The sequence below is a fragment of the Triturus cristatus genome, chromosome 2_2 (assembly GCF_964204655.1).
Source record: "Triturus cristatus chromosome 2_2, aTriCri1.1, whole genome shotgun sequence".
In the NCBI taxonomy this organism is placed as follows: Eukaryota; Metazoa; Chordata; class Amphibia; order Caudata; family Salamandridae; genus Triturus; species Triturus cristatus.
The window spans coordinates 1,056,132,225-1,056,149,332 of record NC_140582.1 but is presented as its reverse complement, the minus strand read 5'-3'; the positions used below and the strand labels follow the sequence as shown (position 1 = coordinate 1,056,149,332).

The 17,108-nt window shown below is 48.1% G+C and overlaps 1 long non-coding RNA gene across 2 annotated transcripts in view; it reads right to left on the bottom strand.

Annotated features, from left to right (window-relative positions):
• The window catches only part of LOC146863142 (uncharacterized), a 248,173-nt gene that overhangs the window by 53,713 nt on the left and 177,352 nt on the right, over positions 1–17,108 (bottom strand). For both annotated transcript variants that reach the window (XR_014978216.1, XR_014978217.1), the window contains exon 5: positions 9,734–9,898. This is a non-coding gene — a long non-coding RNA (uncharacterized LOC146863142). The remainder of the gene's footprint in view (positions 1–9,733; positions 9,899–17,108) is intronic.

Below are 17,108 nucleotides of genomic sequence, written 5' to 3'. Positions count from 1 at the left end.
CTTTTGCCCGTTCAGCACCGACGAAGTACAGGTTTGTTATGCTCAGACAGCGTAACTGCTATTTGGAGAACTCTTTTTTGTGCTTTTGCATTGCTAGATGCTTGTGGCAGTGCTCAATGCACATCTGTGTCATCCTCCCCACCGTCGTTGTCCCTCCACCGCCACCCGCCCTCTGTGTGCCCACCCCCCCCACCTAGTGACACCCGCCTGTCGCTCCTTGTTTGGTTTCACTGTGCAGTGTTTTCGTAGCTTAGCACGGTGCCCACTTCATGGACGTTGTGCTTTCACTTTTATATCTCTGCACCACACGCTTCATGTATATTAGTTCAGGAGTGCTGCTATGGAGGAGACGGGCATGTTGACAATACAGGGAATCTGCACTCGGCAACAGCACTCAAAACAAGATTGCACATTTTAAAGGGATACAACAGCTATGCGCTTTCTTTCAGTACGGCGCATTAGAAAGGAAACAAGCATTTGCAATGCAATAGGTCTCGCATTTATAAGAGTTTGAGCTATTGGCATTGTAAAATTACAATGCCTTTTATTTATGTTTTGGTTTTAAAACAAATAAAGGGCATTGTCATTTACAATGTCAGTAGCATAAACTCGCATAAAAGCAGTGTGTGGAGTGCAGCAGTGTGCGGCGTGCAGCAGTGTTCGGTGTGCAGCAGTGTGCGGCGTGCAGCAGTGTGTGGCATGCAGCAGTGTGAGGCGTGCAGCAGTGTGCGGCGTGCAGCAGTGTGTGGCGTGCAGCAGTGTGTGGCGTGCAGCAGTGTGTGGCGTGCAGCAGTGTGTGGCGTGCAGCAGTGTTTCGTGTAGCAGTGTGAGGCATGCAGCACTGTGTGGCGTGCAGCGGCGTGCAGCAGTGTGCGGCGTGCAGCAGTGTGCGGCGTGCAGCAGTGTGCTGCGTGCGGCAGTGTGCTGCGTGCAGCAGTGTGCTGCATGCAGCAGTGTCGTGCAGCATGCAGCAGTGTCGTGCAGCATGCAGCAGTGAGTAATGCAGCAGTGTGCAGCAGTGTGTGGCGTGCAGCAGTGTGCGGCGTGCAGCAGTGTGTGCCGTGCAGCAGTGTGTGGCGTGCAGCAGTGTTTCGTGTAGCATTGTGCGGCATGCAGCAGTGTGTGGCGTACAGCAGTGTGTGGTGTGCAGCAGTGTGTGGCGTGCAGCAGTGTTTTGTGTAGCAGTGTGCTGCGTGCAGCAGTGTGTGGCATGCAGCAGTGTGTGGCGTGTAGCAGTGTGTGGCGTGCAGCGGCATGCAGCAGTGTGTGGCGTGCAGCAGTGTTTCGTGTAGCAGTGTGAGGCATGCAGCACTGTGTGGCATGCAGTGGCGTGCAGCAGTGTGCGGCGTGCAGCAGTGTGCAGCGTGCAGCAGTGTGCTGAGTGCAGCAGTGTGCTGCGTGCAGCAGTGTCGTGCAGCATGCAGCAGTGAGTAATGCAGCAGTGTGCAGCAGTGTGTGGCGTGCAGCAGTGTGCGGTGTGCAACAGTGTGTGTCGTGCAGCAGTGTGTGGCGTGCAGCAGTGTTTCGTGTAGCATTGTGCGGCGTGCAGCAGTGTGTGGCGTGCAGCAGTGTGTCGCGTGCAGCAGTGTGTGGCATGCAGCAGTGTTTCGTGTAGCAGTGTGCGGCGTGCAGCAGTGTGCGACGTGCAGCATTGTGCTGCGTGCAGCAGTGTGTGGCGTGCAGCAGTGTGTGGCATGCAGCGGCATGCAGCAGTGTGTGGCGTGCAGCAGTGTGCGGCGTGCAGCAGTGTGTGGCATGCAGCAGTGTGCGACGTGCAGCAGTGTGCGGCGTGCAGCAGTGCGAGGCGTGCAGCAGTGTGTGGCGTGCAGCAGTGTGCGGCGTGCAGCAGTGTTGTGCAGCATGCAGCAGTGTGTAATGCAGCAGTGTGAAGCAGTGTGTGGTGTGCAGCAGTGTGCGGCGTGCAGCAGTGTGTGGCGTGCAGCAGTGTGTGGCGTGCTGCAGTGTTTCGTGTAGCATTGTGCGGCGTGCAGCAGTGTGCGGCGTGCAGCAGTGTGTGGCGTGCAGCAGTGTGTGGCGTGCAGCAGTGTGCGGCGTGCAGCAGTGTGTGGCGTGCAGTAGTGTGCAGCGTGCAGCAGTGTGCGGCATGCAGCAGTGTGTGGCGTGCAGCAGTGTGTGGCGTGCAGCAGTGTTTCGTGTAGCAGTGTGCGGCGTGCAGCAGTGTGCGGCGTGCAGCAGTGTGCGGCGTGCAGCAGTGTGCGGCGTGCAGCAGTGTGCGGCATGCAGCAGTGTGTGGCGTGCAGCAGTGTGCGGCGTGCAGCAGTGTGCGACGTGCAGCAGTGTGCGGCGTGCAGCAGTGTGCGACGTGCAGCAGTGTGCGGCGTGCAGCAGTGTGCGACGTGCAGCAGTGTGAGGTGTGCAGCAGTGTGCGGCGTGCAGCAGTGTGCTGCGTGCAGCAGTGTCGTGCAGCATGCAGCAGTGAGTAGCAGTGTGTGGCGTGCAGCAGTGTGCGGTGTGCAGCAGTGTGTGGCGTGCAGCAGTGTGTGGCGTGCAGCAGTGTTTCGTGTAGCATTGTGCGGCGTGCAGCAGTGTGTGGCGTGCAGCAGTGTGTCGTGTGCAGCAGTGTGTGGCATGCAGCAGTGTTTCGTGTAGCAGTGTGCGGCGTGCAGCAGTGTGCGACGTGCAGCATTGTGCGGCGTGCAGCAGTGTGTGGCGTGCAGCAGTGTGTGGCATGCAGCGGCATGCAGCAGTGTGTGGCGTGCAGCAGTGTGTGGCGTGCAGCAGTGTGCGGCGTGCAGCAGTGTGTGGCATGCAGCAGTGTGCGACGTGCAGCAGTGTGCGACGTGCAGCAGTGTGCGACGTGCAGCAGTGTGCGGCGTGCAGCAGTGCAAGGCGTGCAGCAGTATGTGGCGTGCAGCAGTGTGCGGCGTGCAGCAGTGTCGTGCAGCATGCAGCAGTGTGTAATGCAGCAGTGTGAAGCAGTGTGTGGTGTGCAGCTGTGTGTGGTGTGCAGCTGTGTGCGGCGTGCAGCAGTGTGTGGCGTGCAGCAGTGTTTCGTGTAGCATTGTGCGGCGTGCAGCAGTGTGTGGCGTGCAGCAGTGTGCGGCGTGCAGCAGTGTGCGGCGTGCAGCAGTGTGTGGCGTGCAGCAGTGTGTGGCGTGCAGCAGTGTGTGGCGTGCAGCAGTGTTTCGTGTAGCAGTGTGCGGCGTGCAGCAGTGTGCGGCGTGCAGCAGTGTGTGGCGTGCAGCAGTGTGCTGCGTGCAGCAGTGTGCGGCGTGTAGCAGTGTGTGGCGTGCAGCGGCATGCAGCAGTGTGTGGCGTGCAGCAGTGTGCGGCATGCAGCAGTGTGCGGCATGCAGCAGTGTGCGGCGTGCAGCAGTGTGCGGCGTGCAGCAGTGTGTGGCGTGCAGCAGTGTGCGGCGTGCAGCAGTGTGCGGCGTGCAGCAGTGTGAGGCGTGCATCAGTGTGCGGCGTGCAGCAGTGTGCTGCGTACAGCAGTGTCGTGCAGCATGCAGCAGTGTGCAGCAGTGTGTGGTGTGCAGCAGTGTGTGGTGTGCAGCAGTGTGCGGCGTGCAGCAGTGTGTGCCGTGCAGCAGTGTGTGGCGTGCAGCAGTGTTTCGTGTAGCATTGTGCGGCGTGCAGCAGTGTGTGGAGTGCAGCAGTGTATGGCGTACAGTAGTGTGTGGCGTGCAGCAGTGTGCGGCGTGCAGCAGTGTGTGGCGTGCAGCAGTGTGCAGCGTGCAGCAGTGTGCGGCGTGCAGCAGTGTGTGGCGTGCAGCAGTGTGTGGCGTGCAGCGGCATGCAGCAGTGTGTGGCGTGCAGCAGTGTGTGGCATGTAGCAGTGTGCGGTGTGCAGCAGTGTGCGGCGTGCAGCAGTGTGAGGCGTGCAGCAGTGTGCGGCGTGCAGCAGTGTGAGGCGTGCAGCAGTGTGTGGCGTGCAGCAGTGTGAGGTGTGCAGTGTGAGGCGTGCAGCAGTGTGGCGTGCAGCAGTGTGCGGCGTGCAGCAGTGTGCGGCGTGCAGCAGTGTTAATGCAGCAGTGTGCGCAGCAGTGTGTGGCGTGCGGTGTGCAGCAGTGTGTGGCGTGCAGCAGTGTGTGGCGTGCAGCAGTGTGTGGCGTGCAGCAGTGTGTGGCGTGGTTTGTAAACAACAAGAAAAGCGGACATCAAAGGAAGGGTGGGAGGGAACGAGCATATGGGGTGTGAGTTATAATGAAAGTTAATTGTTGTAAGAGGGGATGCAGGAAAAGAGGCCGAGCGCGCGCTGGCGAAAGCAGTCTGCTGCTTTCAAGTCCAATGCCAGATGCCAGCTTGGCGCTTGAATGCCTCACATGCACTGGCCATAAACCGCATTACTAAGGTCTTGTGCCCCTTACTAAATCTCTCTGAATGCATGAGGCGGCGCACGCGCAGGAAGTAGCTGGTGGCAAATGGAATGCGCGTGGTTGTGCGCGTAACCGCCACCCGATCCGCCTGGGAAGCCTTTGGGAGCATTTTCTGAAGCCCCTACATAAGTCTCACTGAGCGATCGCTTACATGATAGCCAGGCGAGACCTAAAAAACACATCACGTGCGTCTGAGCCAAGGCTCCGCCGACACTACTTACTGTAAGCCCATAAACACTCCCGGGACATGCGCAAAACTGTACACAGAAACAAAACACTGCCCCCCACCCCCCTGAACTTCCTAAGGACCCCTCTAAGAGCCTGACGACGGGCAAATGAATGCCTCCTGCGTAGCACCGGCAGTCCATTGCTCGAGAGGCCTCTCTGCAGACCCCCTTACTCCTCTTATCCCGTTCTCTATCCACCAAAGTCCTATGACGCTCTCTTGGAACAGAGTTGGCAACCTCAGGCAAAGAGTGTGCTGAGCCGATAGTCGGGTGGAGGTGAGCTTATAAATAAGGGGTGCTGAGGTGACACTTCATTGTGGTTTGTATTAAGGTTATACAGTATGTGTGGGGATATCTCTGTGTGTCCTGCATGTTTCTCTACTTACGGTTTACATACGTGAGGCATCACATATGTTTGTGTACAGTAGCTTTGTAAGCAAACATTTTGTCTTTTTTGCAGGAATACTCTGTCTGTGTGTGCCCTCCAGTCAGCGCTAGGGTGTCACCATTATCTGTAAGCCTGCCTACCCACGGAGTAGGGGAAAAAACACTTAACTCTGCAAAAGTACCATCCGTCACTGCGTTCGATATAACGTAAAAGAAACTCGTTTTTAGGTCCCGCAAGTGAATTGCGCAGGCCCCCCTCCTCTCTCCCCCTCCCCTTCTGCCGCGCGAGGCGCGCGCGCTTGTGCTTGTTTTTCTATGTGTTTGAAATGCTTTATTTGAAGAAAAAGCATAGTGAGCAACAAATACAGGTCATATAAAGAACATTGTCATACAAAATCAAAAAGAGAAAAATAATAAAGGGTCATCATGCGTTAAACATAAGAAACCTGAGGAAAAATTCAAAAAGCATTTTGTAAAATTTTAAAGGCAACCAGAAGGAAAAGGGGGAAAAGGAGAAAAAGGGGAGGAGAAAGGAAAGAAGGGAGAGAAGAAAGAGAAAGGCAAATATGAGGCGTTAGGAGAAGAATAGATGATGTAGTCAGAGAGAAAATAGGTAGAATAGAAAGAGCAAATAAGCCAAGGGTAGGGAATAGTTGAAAGGCAGGAAATGAAAATGCAAATGTAAAAAAGATAAAAGGAGTAGAGAGGAAGAAAGGAAGAGGAGGGGCAGAGCAAAAGTCACTCATTGGGGTTTGAAATTCTCAGAGGATAAAGGAGAGATAGATTTCGGTTTCAGAGCCATGCGGTCAAGATAAGCTGTGAGAGGCAACCAGAATAAATCTCTATTGAGGGTAGGAGTGGAGGCAGCAGCGAAACGAACATCAAGTCTGTGATAGTGACAGAGAGAATTCCACCAACATTGTATAGAGAGCTTAGAAAGATCCTTCCAGTTAGAAGAAATGTGTTGGAAAGCCAGGGCCAACATAAGATCTAATAGACCAGAGGAGCGAGAAGGAATATCAAGAGTGTCAGAGATACTGCCTAAAAAAAGGAGAGGGATAGAGTATGGGATAGAGATAGAAAAGAGACGAGAGATATAAGACCACACCTGAACCCAGAGTGCGAGAACAGGAGGGCACAGAAAAAGTAAATGAAAAAGATCAGCATTAGGGGCAGAGCAGGTCCAACAGGTAGAGTCCTTATCAGGAGAAAAGCGAGAAATAGAAACGGGAGAGAGATAAAGTCTATGATATAGAAAGAACATAGATTGAGTTAGTGAGGCGGAACGGGAGATTTTTAAGGACCTGGCCCAGACTTTGTCCCAAACAGCTATAGACCATTCACAGCCCAAATCAAGCTCCCAAGCAAGCTCCAATTTAGATTTCGGACGGGTCGGATTGGGGGAGGAGAAAAATTTATAAATAAGAGAGGCTTTGGGGAGAGTAGACAGGATCTGAAGAAGCGGGGAATGGGAAACAGAAGAGGATGACAAGGGAAGAGAATAGTAGACATCAAGTATGATGGCCATTAGGACAGTGAATCTATGGAAAAAAGACTGGGGACAGTGAAACAGAAGTCGGAATCGAGGAAAAGAACATGGGAGAAAACCATCGAAAAGTTGGTTAACCCATATCAGCCCCTTTGATCTCCACGCAGTCCAACAAATAGGACGATTATGGAGGAGAATAAGTGAATTGTACCAAATAGGGGAGGCCAAAAAGGATTCACGGGAGATCGGGTCAGGACGGACCAGAGCATGTAGAAGAGAAGAAGTATGCTTAAACAGGGGTAGAGGAGTGGTTAAATTCTTAGCAGTGAAATGTACAATTTCAGATAGGGAAAAAGGGGAGAGGAGTGAGCGTTCAATAGAGAGCCAAAGAGGAGCAAGAGGAGAAGGTGCAAGAACAAGCCAATTAGAAGCCTGACGAAGAGAAAAAGATTTATGATAAAGGCGGAAATCCGGAAAGTTGACTCCGCCATTGGACTTCGGTTTACGAAGGGCAACGAGCGCAACTCTCGATTTTTTATTATTCCAGAGAAACTTAGAGAGACAGGAATCAATGCGCTTGAAATAGATATCAGGGATATGAATGGGGAGCATGGAAAAGATGTATATAAGAATGGGAGATATCATCATTTTGATCGAGTCCAGCCGACCCCACCATGAGAGAAAGAGAGGATTCCAAGAAGAGAACAACTTATCCATGCGGGATAGTACAGCGGACATGTTCAACCGAATAGATGAAGAAATGGAGTTAGAGAACCAAATTCCAAGGTACTTAATTTTAGAGGAATTCCATGCAAAACCAGTGGTCGAAAACTGATGAGGGAGACAAAATTTAGTAAGAGGAAGGATCTCAGTTTTATCAGAGTTAATCTTGTAACCAGAAACTTGGGAAAAGGAGTTAAACTCAAGTAGTAAGGCCGGAATGGATTGGTCAGGATCAGAAATAAACAAAAGAATGTCATCTGCATACGCAGAGAGTTTCAAATGAGTCTTGTCATAAGGGAAGCCAGAAATAGAAATGTTGTTTCTAATAGACGTAAGAAATGGCTCTAAAGCTAGGACAAAAAGTAAAGGGGACAGAGGACAGCCCTGACGGACGCCACGCTGCAAAGGAAAATAAGAGGATAGCCGGCCATTAACTAACACAGACGCTTTAGGGGAGGAATAAAGTAAAGAAACAAGAGAAATAAAATTAGGACCAAAACCGTGCCAACGAAGGGAGGCAAAAAGAAAGGACCAATCTACTCTATCAAAAGCCTTCTCGGCATCAACTGATATAGCAGCTAGAGAGAAGTTGAGAGAAGGTACCTTATTGAGAACATTGAGAAAAAGGCGGGAATTATCTGAGGTGAGTCTGCCCTTTACGAAACCACATTGTTCCTTACCTATAAGTTGTGGGAGGAAAGGATCTAAGCGCCGGGCAAGAAGTTTAGCAAATAATTTATAGTCTACATTGACAAGGGATATTGGGCGATCATTTTTACAAAATTGCGGGTCGCGACCCTCTTTGGGTATTAGGCAAATCGTAGCCTCGTGAAAGGTACCAGCAGCTGTGCCGGAGGTGAAGAAGGATTGAAAGAGGGAGAGAAGTTTAGGAAGCAAAAGATCTGAAAAATGTAGATAAAATTCCACAGAGAAACCGTCCGGCCCCGGAGATTTACCCTTGGTTAGAGATGTTAAGGCGCTATCCAGTTCAGTAATAGAGAGGTCAAGTTCAAGATCAGGGAAATTAAGATGAGAAGTGGAGGGGGCAGGAATTTTGTCCAAGTAGGATTGAATAAGAGCAGCCGAAGGGGGGGATTCAGGAGTATAAAGAGATTGATAGAACTGTTGAAATTGGGCAAGTATATCCTGCTCCTTATGCAGGAGAAGATTATCGGTGGAATATATTGAATCAATCAGGTTACGCTCCTTGCGGGACTTAAGATAGTTGGCCAAAAGTTTACCTGACTTGTTGCGACCTCCGTAGTAGCGGGCGCTGCTGCGGAGTAGTGATGAGGAGGCGTTGTCAGTAGAGATTTTGTTAAACTCGAGTTTGGCGCGTATAAGGTCTGGTACAACCGTTGTAGTAGAAGAGGTGTAGAATTTATGCTCCAGGGATTTAATATGGGAGAGAAGGTCTTTCTGTTTCTTAAGATAAGACTTCTTTTTCTTTGAGACAAAGTCAATCACAAAACCGCGAGCAGTAGCCTTAAAAGAGTCCCAAATAACATGAGGGGGTAAAGAAGGATCAGAATTGAGTAGGAAAAATTCCGTAGCGAAGGAAAGAAAAGAAGAAGAAAAGAGGGGATCCAGGAGGAGAGAATTATTAAAGCGCCAGCGGGAGGATTTGGGATGAGGAGGAAGGAGGTCAAGAACAGTGACAATGGGAGCATGGTCTGAGATAACTATCGGCTCTATAGATGAGGAAAGAAGATTTTGAGAGAGAGACTGAGAAAGGAATATGTAGTCAATCCGGGAGAAAGAGGCATGAGGAGGTGAAAAGAAAGAATAGTCCAAAGAGTCAGGGTGGGACAGTCTCCATGAGTCGAGAAGGTGAGATTTGGAGATAGTGTCAAGGAATTGTGTATGTGATTTGTGGGGGGTGAAGCGGGCAGAGGATTTGCGATCAAGAAACGGGTCAACAATTTGATTACAATCCCCACCCAGAATGAACAGGGAATCACTGTATTGGAAACACTTAGAAGTTATTAAAGGCCAAAAGTTACAATCAGGATGAGTGGGGCCATATACATTAAAAACAGTCAAGGATACAGAATTGATTAACAGCTTAACTAAGACCCAACGTCCCTCAGTATCATTTTCTTGAGAAAGAACTTTACATTTGAGCTTCTTGTGACACAAAATGGCCACACCGTTCTTTTTGTTAGATGTAGGAGAAAATAAAACCGTTCCCACCCAGCCTCTTTTTAACTTAAGAGACTCCGCCTCAGAGAGATGAGTTTCTTGTAAAAGAACTAAGTCAGGAGTGTAAGAGGCTAGATGGGAAAGCACTCTCTGCCGTTTAATAGGGCTAACAAAACCTTTCACATTCCATGAAATAACTTTGAATTAAATCACAATAAAATGTGCTAGGAACAGAGAAAAGAGATAAAACCAAAAACGCCACAAAGGAGAATAACAAGCGAGTGAAAGTAAAGAGCAGGACAAAAGAAAGTCAAAAGACATAGTAAAAAAAGAACAAGGAAAAAGGAAAGGAAGGAAAGGGGAGGAAAAGAGGAGAAGAAGAAGAGACAGTACATATCCAAAACGGACGACTGAGGAAAACATACCTGAAAGGGGAAGGGAGATGACGAGATGACGATGGGGTGTGGGAGGATTCGACAAGAACAGCCCCCCAAGCCGTAGAGCAACACACCGCACCGGGACGGAATATGAGGAGGGCGGATCATATGGTACGAAGAGGACTACAAGAGGGTTGATCAAACAAAAAAAATCTAAGGGAGGGAAAAAGAAACATGTTATGCAGAAGTCATGGGGAGGTAAACAGTACAAAAACAAAAACAGAGAATTGTATGCAGAACAGAAAACCCAAACAACAACCATTATCTAATCACATCAGGCAGAAGAAGGATCAAACCTAGGAGGGAAAAAATCCCAGCAGGAACCTGTAAGAAGAAAAAACCAAACAGATAAATAATCAACCAGTAGGAGGAACGGATGTGTCCATGCCAACATTAGTGTGAGTGTGAATGAAATTCTTAAGTTCAGCCGGATCTTGGAAAGTCCAGGTGTTGTTCTGATGAGTTACCTTGAAGGTACAAGGGTGAAAAAGGCCATATCTAGCTCCCATAGAGCGCAGAGGAGCACGAAGAGATAAAAATTATTTTCTTCTGGCAGCAGTGACATTAGAGACATCCTGAGAAATAAAAACTCTCTGACCCATCCAGGACACTTGGCGCTTCGCTCGAGCTGTGGAGAGGACCAAAAGGAGATCTGTAAATTTGAGGAAGAGGATGATGACCCCTCGCGGTTTGGTCGAGGAGGAGGAGCGAGGGCCAAGTCTATGGGCACGTTGGATACTGAGAGAGGTAGTAGCAGGAAGGTCTAGCAACTTCAGGAGGAAAAAAGAGAAAAACGTGACAGGATCATCTCCTTCCAAGGATTCCGGCAGGCCGTAAACGCGCAGGTTATTCCTCCTGTTCCTGTTTTCCAAGTCTTCAGTGTGCTGTTGAAGGGCAAGAAGAGACTTCTCCAGAGAGGAGATGCGTTGAGAGTTTGACTGAATTTCTGGAACCTGCTGCTCAACAGAAGAAACACGAGCCTCCATAGTAGACCATTTGGCCTCAAAAAGCTGCATCTTAGCATTAGTCTCCTCCACGAACGGGCGCAAGGCGCGAATCTCCTCAAGTATCAACTCCATAGATATAGGAGGTGGAGAAGACTCGGATGGAGGTGGAGAGGAGTCCTGCTTCAAGCGCTTAGGTAAGGAGGCAGGAGGAGAAGATTTACTGGGGTTAAGTTGTGATGGAGAAGAGCGGGTGGGGGCTGATGTCGCCATTTGATCCGTGGAAGGAGGATGAGGAGAATGACCTGTTGAAGAGGAAGAAGCAGAGGAAGGTAGAGTCTTCGAGGGCACAAAGACAAACTTTGGGTTGCGTAGCTTGCCCATAGAAGCCTAAACGTGCCAGTAACAGTGACAGGAAGGCAAAGAAGCAAACCAACAGAACAACCTGCACTCAAAAGCAGAGAATGCCAATATATCCGGTCCGAAGAGCCCAGCAATCAGCAGGAGTAGCAGAGGACACTTGGAAAAATCATGAGGAAGCTCCAGACCTGAAGGAATGCCAGCAGATGTTAGAAGGTGCTTCCAGTAGTAATCAGGAGATCACCAGTGAGCGCGAAAGCCATGGGCACTAAAACTTGGTAGGCATACTTGCAAAAAAGAATTAGAAAAATAAGTCACATGCCTTGGAACTGAGGTAGGATATCACTGAAAAGCACAGCGTGTGTGGCATATTGCAAGGAGAGTATGGAGGTAGAGGTCTCAGAAAAAGGAGCGCCAACATGAGGAGTAAGCTGGAAGGATAGGGCACTGACAGGGCGCAGTCTCAGAAGCTGGCATTGATAAAGAGACCAAGCGAGCCAAATGGCATATCCCCCTGACACAGCCACCAGAGGCAATTCATACAGGAGTGGGGATTAAAGAACGTTGTCTAGTAGTAGAATTGGCGCCATGAGAGATTTGACTGAAAGGAGACAAATTGCAATGTTTCATTAAAATTATGTAAATGTCACAGCAAGAGAGTCTCTGGTGCAGAATCTATCTTTATGCGCCCACATCATGTAAAGATCAATTTGATTCACCTCTCAGAAGCGTTGAAGCAGATGTGACAGGCTCAGGAAGCAGCAGATAGTTACAGCAGAAGCAGTCCCCTCAGACGTGATGACTTCGTGAGATCATCTCAAAATGGCGGACGCGCTGAGGCGATTAACAAATTCGCCGAAAATGAGGCATTTTCCAGAGAAGAGCGGACCCCCAGACCTCACCAGATACACATCGCGCTCCGGTGTTAGGAACCGCCAAAAGAAACGGAAAAGATGCAGGAACGCCTCCGTACGGGATGAAAGTCCGTCCCGGTGTTGCGGAGCTCCAAAGTCAGGCGGCCATTGCCGTCGGCGTCCAAGCCACGCCCCCTGTGCTTGTTTTTCTAACAATGAGGATTTCGCGACAAGAATAAATGGGGAATTCCTGATTTATTAAATATTAATCGGCCGCTCTGCATCCAGCTGACAAAAAAATGCATCTTTGAGCATTGCAGTGATAAGGCGGGACGTGCCCGTGCATGCCTGCCAAGGAATACCACAGCGCTTCGCACAGTTCAAGGTTTTCGCACGCTTTAGTGGCGGCTTATCCAAATAATTCTCTCCGTCTTGGTCTGATAAGATGCCCAAAATATATTGGGGTGCATTTCTCCACAGAAGCTGTTATTGAAGGATCTTAAACGAATGCGGTCTGCCACATGAACATTTTTAGAAACAGTAGAAAGTGGGAAGGTTAAAATAAACAAGTGTGTATGCCTCTCATATCACACCTGAGAAAAAGAGCGCCCACCTGTTCAATTAATTCCCCTGACAGCTCGGTTGGCGTCAGAGGCAGCCCCGGTTGCTCCTGTTTCCCGAACTGGTCTTCTCGTTTGTACGCTGGTGAAATCCAAGCCTTTCGGTCGAATGAAACTTTCACCACACTTCTGACTGCCTCACAACAACAGCCCGTCACCGGTCTCTTCTGCTTCCTAATGTTGAACGTGTCTGAAACCGAGAGAATCTCCGGTCCTGCCACCACCCCAATCACCCTTGCACCTAGACACACAGCCCTGCCCTATCAGCCACAAACCCCAAAAAGCACCCCAAACCCACTATATGTGGTAGCCTGTATTAATTTAGAGCTGTCCATCAAGGCAGCTTGGTATACGGTTTTCGGTATGTATGCAAGATTCACCCAAATACCCGGCTGCATACCGCCCAGGCCTCAATCGCCACCTCAGGCCGAGGCAAAGCCAGTTGCTGAGCAGCTTTTTAGTCGGTCAGTCTTTACTCCTTCTCACTGGATGAAGTACTAAACTTTGCCACAAAAAACATAGCCGGCAGTGGTGGCAAAGGCTAGCTCACACCCCGTGCACACAATCTGAGACCTGCTCCATGTGAGCTTCTCTTATCTCTTGGGAGTAAACAGAAGGAACTCCCGGTAGCGCCTTGAACTGCCATTCCGGATGTTCCCACGCTTCGCATTGAGGCCGCCAGGTTTAGTGAATATCATCCATGAAGAGGAGTCCAATCAATCTGCTTACCCTGGTCTCCACAGCTTTTAGTGACCCCTCCTCTAGCTCGCTCTCTCAAAGTCTCCCCCAACGTGTTCTTGGCTAGATAAACCCTCTTGATGCCTCCTAAACCTTCCTGCGCTACTTCGAGTTCTGTTTATCCAACCTACGGGGCCACGCCACTGGAACTCGTCTCTTGCAAAACTATGACCAGGGGCACTGAATTATGCCACAGGGGAGGTCTTAATTATGCAGCAGGGTATACTAAATTATGTTACAAGAAATGCAAATGATGTGGCCTAATGAAACTCATTTTGTGATAGAATTACCTCATTGTTGTGTAAGTTTTACACAGGTTAACAGTATCCGGGCAAGGTTTGACCTTATTAGTACCAATCTGGCAATCAAATAGAGCAATAAGCAACAGAAAGATGACTGGGAAGCCTTTGCAGAGGACCTCCCACAGCGCAGCAACACGTGTTGTAAGGTTTTGAGCAAATTTTTATCCGTTTGAGCTAGAAACTATTATTTGTTAAAATCTGCAGGTTATGCATCAGATGATGACTTTTGTGGCAAATGCATGAAGTCATCATAAAATCTTTATTGAGTCGAACAAAGCAACCATAAAAGAACGGCATACAATACAATGACACATATATTAATACACCCAAGACACAAAAACAGATAAAAATACAGAATACAAATAAGATTCATTTCATTTCATAAGGCTTTATTCGAACATTAAACAAGTTCATAAAAGCACAACATTAAAACAAAATTTGTTATAATACAGAGGCAGAAAAATTCATCGGCATAAAACATTTAAAAAAGCATACTTTTCCTAGCATTAATGGATTTAAGAAGAAAAGTAGCCGTATAAAAACATACTACCGGATGATGTAAATTAAAAAGTAAACACATACAGTCACGTATTGTTCTGACTTCAAATTTTAAGAACAAGGGTTTCAGATAAGCTATCCGGAGATGTTTATACAACTGACAAAGCAGAAGAAAGTGCACAGTGCTTTGGGAAGTAGCGTTATCACATGGACATGGACCAACAGGATGTAAATTCAAAGAGGGGAAGGCAACAAGGTTGTGGACAACTCCCATTCTAAATCTGGTCAACACAAACCGATGTGCCTTCCAAGTTACTTGAGACAGATATGGTTGAAAGCCCACAACTTCATTTAAATCATGATAAAAGGTATAAGATGAAAGATTGGAGCTGTTCTGATGTCTCTCAATAGCGGCCTGTTGTAAAAAACACTGCTTGAGATCAGATTTAGACAACATATCTGCCCCATGATGATCCACTAGAATGTCGATGTTAAAGATCACCCGAAAGTTATCAATAACGTACTTCAACCATGGAATCCTTGTAAAGTGGTCCATAGTAAGACAGTCAGAAATGATAGCTCTACACAAAGAAGTCTCTTCTTTAATCCAAATGGAGCGCCATAGGAGCAAGGGTCTAAGGAGAATCAAATCGGAGAGATGGTAAATACCCAATTCATTATGCACTAAGGTATTGGAAACAGAGCTTGGCAGGCACAAAAGTTTTTTCAGAAATACGTTCTCCTCAACCTGAAGAGAACCTGCCGGGGCGTGGCCCCATATACCAGCTCCGTACAGAGCGATTGAGACACACCGTGATTGATAAATTTTCAGCATGTCGTTTATCCGCCTGTCTCCCAATTTGGTAGCCATAGTGAAAATACCAAAGGCACTCCTGGCCATTTTAGACCGTACATTCTTATGTTCATTTGCCCAGGTGTTTTTATTTGAAAAAGTAACCCCCAAATATGAAAAGTTATCAACAACCTGAACCTTTTGACCCTCTATAAAAAAGGAGGGCTGTTTCTTACCAATCCTACGGCCACATTCCAGAACATAGGTTTTGGATTTATTTAAAACTAGCTTTCTGCTTTTAATGAATTGCATAAAACCATCCAGCAGCTGTTGAAGACCGTATGGTGTACGTGAGATTAAAACCGCGTCATCCGCGTAAAGTAGCATGGGGACATATACGTTATTAATTTTGGGAGCATCCACTGCCAAAGATTTAAGAAAGAATTCAATCTCGTTGATAAAAAGTATAAAAAGCAATGAGGCTAGCACACAACCCTGACGTATTCCACGCCCAATCTTAAACATGGGTGTACATTCACCTTGTGACCCAAAACGGACACAAGCTCTTAATTTGGTGTATAGGCGGGCTAAAAAGAAGACGATGCCCTCTGGGGCCCCCATTTCTAACAACTTTTCCCAGAGAATGCCGTGGTCCACCAGATCAAAGGCACTACTTAGATCCGCGAAGCAGAGGTAAATAGTGCCAGTCTTGGCCAAGGTGTATTTACCGACGAGCAGTTCTAAATTTAAACATTGCTCTATCGTTCCATGACCCTTCCTAAAGCCAAACTGGCTCTCGGCTAAGATACCATTTTCTTCAGCCCATTCTTCCAATCTCACCAAGAGCACTCGACTCGTAACTTTAACAGAAGAATCCAACAGGGAGATTGGTCGATAATTTTTGGCTTCCCCACGATTGCCTTTCTTGAATATTGGAATTAAGATGGATTCTTCCCAGGTCGGGGGCATCTCATTACTGACAGCTGCATTAAAAATATTGGTAAGCAGAGGCCCCCATATTTCTGGGACCAATTTATACACATCAATTGGGACCCCGTCTGGGCCTTGTGCTTTCCCCCCTTTACTGTCCCGTATACTATCTAAAACCTCTTGTACCGTAAAATTTAATGGGATGTGCGGCCATTGATTCCCTGGAACTTGAGGTCCACCATCTGACTGGAAAATTTTAGAAAAATGCGAGATCCACTCTGCCTGCATGACATAGGAAGTTAATTCTGGAATTTTGTCATCTTTAAGAAATGGAGAATTGACAGTTTTCCAGAACAAGGAACAATTATTCAATTCAGCTGCCTTGGCCAAGTTGTCCCAAGCCTCTTGCCGAAGTTCCATTTTCCTATTTTTAAGGGTTTCGTTGTATCTGGCTCTTAGATCTATAACCAGTCCCTTATCTCTGGGTTTAACTGATAGAGCAGATTTCAGCTCCCTCAGGGCCGAGGTGCAAGTTGAGTTGAACCAACCCCGCGGTTGATCCTCCTTATGTTTGCAGGTACCTGTAAGTTTTAGGTTGATGGCCGCATTAATACTAATAAAATGCTCAATAGAGCAAGAAGTACCTAAATTATCTTCAAGGATCGCGATAATATGTACCAGGGAACTGGTTATAATAGAATCAGACGTAATGTCTGCCTTATCCCCCTTCCATCTGAGTCTTGTACCGTTGGGGCGCTCAGCCTCAATACTATTAATAGTGCGGCCCGGGATACTAACATCATCCTTTTCCCACAACTTAGCCTTTACTACCAGGCAGTTATGGTCACTAAGTTGAATATCTATTACTTTTGGGGCCGTAAGCAAGGCCTCAAGGCCCGGGGAAATGCAAATAAAATCTATTACAGATTTCGATCCCCGGCCTATAAAGGTAGGACAAGTATCCCCCTTGGCGTTTTTCTCATTATCCATGATGTACATGTTATATGAGGCAAGGAAGTTATTTAGGGCATCTCCATAATAATTGTGTTGGAAATGGAGAATCACGTCCTCGTGAGCGTCCACCAATCCGCAAACATTAGCCTCTGAGAGAGGACAAGTGGTAATATTAAAATCCCCTGCGGAGATCATATCAAAGACTTCATTAGAGTCCTTGAAAAAGTCTTCCAGTGCCTTTGAAAGATCTTTAACCGGCTGATCCCTGAGGTCGATAAAACGATTATTATAAAAATTGATTAAAAGAATGTTCCTACCTCCTCTTATATGCAGCCATAAAATCTGGGAGTAAGCCCCAACTTGCACATAT